Source organism: Ruditapes philippinarum, unplaced genomic scaffold (genome assembly GCF_026571515.1).
Source record: "Ruditapes philippinarum isolate M1 unplaced genomic scaffold, ASM2657151v2 ctg4798_1_1_1_1, whole genome shotgun sequence".
Classification (NCBI taxonomy): domain Eukaryota; kingdom Metazoa; phylum Mollusca; class Bivalvia; order Venerida; family Veneridae; genus Ruditapes; species Ruditapes philippinarum.
In genome coordinates, this window is record NW_026856428.1 from 108,454 (window position 1) to 115,497 (window position 7,044).

General features: G+C 30.6%; 1 long non-coding RNA gene across 1 annotated transcript; it reads right to left on the reverse strand.

Moving 5' to 3' along the window:
• LOC132746499 (uncharacterized) lies at positions 1-1,458 on the reverse strand. Its single transcript, XR_009627989.1, has 3 exons — positions 1,338-1,458; positions 880-945; positions 1-28 (listed from the first exon to the last, which is right to left on the reverse strand). It is a non-coding gene; the product is annotated as an uncharacterized LOC132746499 (long non-coding RNA).
• Positions 1,459-7,044: the final 5,586 nt, after the last annotated feature.

Consider the following 7,044-nt stretch of genomic DNA (forward strand, 5'->3'; position numbering starts at 1 on the left):
CTTATCCCAGCCAAGTCCTGTACACGGTCTGAAAGTATGAATAAATTATATAGTGTGATTAAAATCTTACACTGGCTGTATACATGTACAAATCAAAATATATCATTATAGCTAGAGAGTAATTGTAAAAGGCAGGGAAAAGGCTTTGCCAAGTGCTTCTACTTAACAATTCCATGAGGGCTGGACACCTTGAAGTTGGAATTTTTGTCCTTTTCTTGATTGTTACATATCCATTTTTATTCAAAAAAAAATTAATTAAACTTAAAGTTATGACAAAATGTATAAACAACATTTTTTATACATGTAGTAGCATATGAATTTACAACTTGATTCAGACTGGGGAAATTATGTCACAATGAGCATGAAACTCATTTATTTAGGCAATGGAATGACATCATCTAAAGCACCTGAATACTCTTTTATACAGACTTTTATGATATTAAACTCGCCATGTATTCAATCAAATATTTCATAAGGTATTTAATCAGCCATAAAAATTTTACAACATCATCTCTCTGCACTTCATCAAAAATTCATTTGATGTCAACATCTGCATCAGCAACAACCTTAGCAACTTGATACTTTAACTTAATGTAAAGAAATTTGTTCATAATAATCATGTTTTAAACATTATCTAGTTGTTAACCTACTGGAACCACGTGATCAAGCTTTGCCACCAGTATAGAGCCAGGCTAGCCTGAATGTCTGTGCAATCTGACCAGGCTCTATACTGTTGGTGGCTCAACTTTTGTATTTTCAGTTTCTTATTAAAATTCTTTATATTTTGAAAGTTTGGATGTACTCTTCCATATTCAGAGCTGCTTTAATACATAACACAAATGAAGCATATTATGGACTGTATCCATGATTGTAACTCACCCTTGCAGTTGTATTTCTTGTTTAAGGTCTCCATGCCTGTCATAAATCTTTACTAAATTGTCATTGCTGGAAAATATTGACGTTTTAAAACTTTGTTTGAAATTACTTCAAATTTGTTATAGCAACTTATATTTAACTTCTTAACTTTCAAGAACACTTCAAAGTCATATTTTAAACATTACCTCTTGAAAAGATATCTGGAGGTGTTTAAAGAGTTATTTAAAATGTATACACATGTAATAAAGATTTCAAATAACAAATATTCGCTATTACTTAATTGAAGTATGCTGTAGAATTTTTAATAACTCACTACATACATTTAAAAATCAATACTTAGTAAGTTCAACAAATGGCACCAGGTAAGCAAATTGTAAGGATGAACAGCTGCCTTCTTCTAAAGTTAAACAATTTTCAGTTATTCACAAGAATTTTGTTTTGATTCATTTGTATAAGCATACCTTGAAGTGGCAATGTAGTTTCCGAGGGATTTCTGCCATGCATATTGTACCCCGCCACCACCTCGTCCACCACTTATACAGAAAACACGCTTAAATAAAGGAAATAGTTACATGAATAAATACAGCATTTTAATAGATTCTACATTAGTCTATATGCCTTGTTCTCATATTTTCGGGGGTTCTCATATTTTAGTGGCGTCATGTCCAGTTGTGAATGATAGCTCGTGCGATTGATTGGACTCTCCAAAAAAGCATCAAGTTTTCGCCGACACTTACTTCTATAAATTACTATCATAAGAATTCGTACTTTACATATTAAACACATAAATATAAATCTGTCGATGTCATTACAATTATAATTTTTTCTTTTCTTCATTTCTATACGTTATTTTTCAATTACACAGCAACAAAAACAACAAAAAACGTATCTTCGCCTTAAAATTCATCACCGGAACTTATACCTAACTTAAACCAATGTCCCGAAATATATTGAGTGCAGTATAGAATTTGTGGCGCGCTCAACGTAATTACCCGGAACGAGGCCATCCAATCAAAATCCCCGAAAATATGAGACAGCTTCCGAGCGACACAGACTACCGATAGTGAAAGTAGAAAGATTAGTATTTCTTACTGAAATAGTTTATTTTCGTATTTTAAACGGTTCCTTTTTTGTTTGTCATAGTTTTTACTCACTGTTGATGTTTTTTGTCTTCCATTTACTATTACTTTAAAAACGGTGGCTTTAATTTAAAGCATTAAACCCCCGAAAATACGGGTCAACGGCATAATGCTAAAAAGTTACCCAAAAAAATATAGCATTAAATTGATTAAAATTCTTGCATACTTCCCTTCCTAATTGACATTTGTCCTTGGGTTTAGAGAACAATTGTGACAATATCAATAGTCATAATAATTATGATGACAGTTAAAACTACGAAAACTATGCTATGACAGAAGCTTGATCCATGGATCATGTTGATGAAGTGAGTTTAGTCAAAATATATTGACGTGCCAAAGCTTGATTCTGAGATATTTTCGTTCTGGGGCAGAATCTCGCTTTAACGTCAAAACCAAAAGGAGACCTTTCTGTGGTGAAACGTGGATTTCGATGTAAATGTGAAAATGCAGACAATTTAAACTAAGACTTTATTCAACAATACAATTTTAAGGAATTAACAGCACACAAAAAGTGCCAGACTATCAACTTAGAATAAAGTAAACCACGTTAGTTTCATTTCACCGTCTCATTTGTGTAACAACGCCGCCATATTGTGATGTTGCTACAGTAATGTAACATGTACGCTAAAAATCGATATTTTTCGGTACCTTGCGTGAATGTTGTCATTTTTTTTTGCGTGGCTAAAAATATCTAAAACTATTAAAAAGTGGAAATTTTTTCTTAAATGATGTTATTATTAAATTATATTTATTTGCCACAATAAAATAAATCGCCAGGAAATTATCTTTGAATATTTTAGTAATTCAGGATAGAAATCTTTAAAATGATGCGGGGTAACTTTTAATTTAGTCCTCTTTTTTATAAATATGTTTATTAAAGGTTAAGGATAAACAAAATACTGTATTTCATTAAAATGTAAATTGTCATCAATCTATGTTAGTATAGTTATGTTAGTCACAACTTGCTGTGTATTAAAAACAGCAACTCCTTGCCTATAGGAAAGTTTTGTTTTTCAAACATGCATTACGCTATGAAAGAATTCAAATGGTTAATTCTTGCGTTAATTTTTCATTCCTCAACTGTTTTCAGAAAAATAAAACTCGTTACTCCGAGCACCCATTTTTCGTTTGACTGTATCTGAAAGAACCTGTGTACATGTACCATTTATCCGTGTAATAAAAGACTGTTATCATAGCATGCCGTAATGGTCTGGATATTTCGTGTTGTTTAAGCGATGTTCCAGAAAATTTTTGCAGAAAAGTTTTGTCCCGGTATAGAAAATATATTCAACCTAATATTTATTTTTAAAATGTGTCAACTACATGTATTCCACAACGCCGACACCGGTACGCTGGCCAATATACACTTCGGAAATGTTGACACTATTAATAATTGATGCGCAGTCCTGTTTCTTCCTTACTTAATTTCTTTGTGTCAACTATAAATTTATAAGATTAAGTTTAAATAAATAAATTTGATTTTTTAAATTCGAGCCGTGATTCTTTTCCGGAATCAGTTAAACAATTTTCCATGCTGACACGGTCCAAATTGAGAAGTTATTTTTAGATTGTATTACATGTATTTATTTTTAAATTTATAATTATAAATATACTTGATGATTTATTTCAAAGACGATAGTTTTATGCTTAAATTTCTTTCTATAATACAATTATGAAAGTTGTTTAAAGGATGTTAAGAATTTAAATGTGTTACGGTCCCGAGTTTCCTCAGTACATTTTCCCGGCTTACCAATACGCTTTGAATTTACGCAAGATATGCCAACTTTTTAAGTTTTGAGTTGTGGCATTTAATTATTAGGAATTTTTTTTTTCTGTTTTTCTTTCTAAATTTACTGGAAGGTTAAAATCTTAATTTTCGTTCTTTATCAAAAACTCAAAAAAAAAAAAAAAAAAGAAAAAAAAGAACTAAGGAAGCGCCGTTATTTATTAACCGATTTTATAAGTTCGTTTTCCAAAGCAACACCTTTTATATTTGGGCAGTAAACAATCTGTATCATAGTATGTTTAAAATGAGTAAACGTGTGTTGAATAACCCTTAAATCTTATAAGATTGGGACAAGAATCAAAGAAATCACAGACGCTTGGGGTGTAAAGCTCAAAACGCCTATAAAATCCAAATAAAATGTATATGGCGCCACGTTTGAATTTGTCGAAAGATTTTGTAAATGGAGTAAAACGGCGATAATCTCGATGTTTATTTTGCCAGTTGCATTGTTTATATTACCGTTGAAGTTTAAAATTGACCATCATCTTGAAGATTTATATCTTTTGTGTCGATGGACCAAAGGATTTTGTGAAAATATTGGAAACAGAATAAAATACATAGTGTTTTTGACGGCAGGTGTGCGGACTTTTTCCGGCGAACAATTTATCTTGTGTATTATTATAGACGTTGAAATATTTTTTTTTTTTTCAAAACGGCTTATATTTAGTTTTTTATACATATATGATCAGTACATGTGCTGGTATTGACAAATGTACATTTTATTTGGATTTTAAAGCTCCACACCCAAAGTGTCTGTGAAAGAAATTAGCGGCGCAGCGTTTTGTTTATGTAACATTGTAAAATAACCGCGTTGATTCTTCAAATCTCACCTCGCCATGCATGTATTTTATGAAAAAGAAAATAATTTCTTAGCATAAAAAGTCAATTGTATGGGATAAATATTTACTGTATACCAACATTATGAAAGTCTTTTGCAAAACAAAACAAAAAACAATAACAACAGCAAAATAAGGCGGGGCACCTGTTTCATGAAATAAATTCGAGTATTTTTTCTCTGCTACCCCGGTCATTTTAAAACAATTTTCATACCTTCGTTTGTGTGTGTGTCTGTTTCTCTTTCTAAAAAAACATATTCAGAAAGCTTTTTGGAGAAAACTATCCAGAATTATGGGCCTGCGTGAATAGATTTAAAAAAAGAAATTTACGTGGAATTTTGTTTTTTCGCACAATACATGTATAGATGTCGAGGCACCGCGTTTGACGCTTATTATTCGTTTATTATTGATAAAAAATTATTTTGAACATTGAAAGTATCGTTTAATAGTTAATCAACCTGATTTTAAATAACAGACTGTTCAAATTCCTTAGAATGGTGTTTTCTCGTACAGTCGCAAAGGCACTAGGAATCCGTATGTTGCTCGATCTTTAAACATAATACAAACCCTCATGTTTCTGCTCTTACCATATCCCTATTTCCATCATAATCGTGGAAAAAAATTCTATAGATACCAATAGGTCCCATGTCTTATATTTCCTTGGAAAGCTGACCAAAAAAATATATATATTTTTTTTTTTTTTTTTTTTTTTTTTTTTTTTTATAAACAAGAACGGTTTAGTGAGGAGTCCATTTACAGAGTAGCTTTTCTATAAATGATAATAATGATATTTTGATATTTCTAAGAACGCTCTGACAATAACAAATAAGTTGTGCATTCTGCTCCAATAAAATAATATTTTCATCCTATCATAATTATTAATTTTTTGCATAAATAAATGTCTTAAATATAACATTAAACTTGATATTTTACGTGTAAAGGCTTTTTTAATAGATTCTACATTAGTCAATAATGCTAAAAATTTCCCAAAAAAAATATAGCTTTAAAAATTGATAAAAATTTCCCTTGCATATTTCCCCTTTCCCTAATTGACTTTTGCCCTTTGGGGTTTTAAGGAGAACAATTGTGAAAAATAAATAGTCAAATTAATTATAAATGACATTTAAAAAACTACAAAAACTATGCTAGGGAAGAAGCTTGATCCAGGGATCAGGGTGATGAAGTAGTTGTGTTCCTTCGGCAAATATTTTTACTTTATTTTTACTTTTTTCCAAAGCGTAGGGTCGCGAGATAAAAAAATCTCTTATAACCCCCCCCAAAGGTCTGAAAACCCAAAGATTATTATCCGGAAATAACAGTATATAATTTTTTTTTTCCAAAACCCCTTAAAAAAACCCCCCGGGGCCCCGGGGGGTTTTTTTTTGGGCAAATTTCCCAAGCGTTGGTAAACATACTCAGAACGGGGTAATTTTTTCCACTTGGTATTACTTTTAAATGAAAAAAAATGTTTTCTTAATTCCTTTTTAAAAATGATTTTTTTTCAACTTAAAATTGTTTTTCCCTCTGATGTGAATGTTTTCAATTTTGTGCTTTTTAAAAAAAATACATTAAAAATCTATATTTTTCCTTCCCTTTAAAAATTTTCCTGCTTGTATGATATCACCTCTAAATCTTTGAAAACCCAAAGAAAGGAAATTTTTCCCAGAATTTTTAATTTTTCTAACATACGATAAATTTCAAAATACTTTAACCATTTTTTTTTTTGCTTTTTTTTTGAACTTTTCGATTCTTCAATATTTTTTTTAAAATCTTGGACTCCAAATAATTTTTTCCATATTCAAGGTTTTGGTCTTAAAAAAGATTTTATAAATTTTCCCGGAAATTGCTTTTTTTAAACCCAATGTAAGAAGGTATTTCTGCCCAATCCGTTTTTTTTAATTTGGGCTTTTTTAAATACAATTATTTGTGATTCGTTTTTTTCAAAATCCTTATCATATAAAAAACCAAAAATCTCTTTTTCCTCACTAAAACCTCTTGTTTGGGTTGAAAAGGGTCATTTTTTCAAAAATTTTGATTTTCCGTTTTAAATTGTGTCCAAAAAATGAATAAAAAATTTTTTTAACGTTCTGCACAACGCAAAAATGTATTTTAAAATTTGGGGTAAAACCTTTAAAGCCTTTATAAAAAAACTGTTAAAAACAGGAATTTTGGTTAACATACCTTTTTTGAAAAAACCTCTTAAATGGGGTGGGTTTTTTTTTGGAAATTATTTTATGACATTTTTTGGTTGAATTTGGGGCGACGGGAAATTTTTTGAAATGGTTCCGGGATTTTTTTCCTCAGTATGCAAAAATTTTCAATATATAAACGTTTTCCACGAAAAAACCAACATAGTGCTTTTGCGACCAGAAATGGACCCAGACCAGCCTGCGCACCCGGAAAGTCG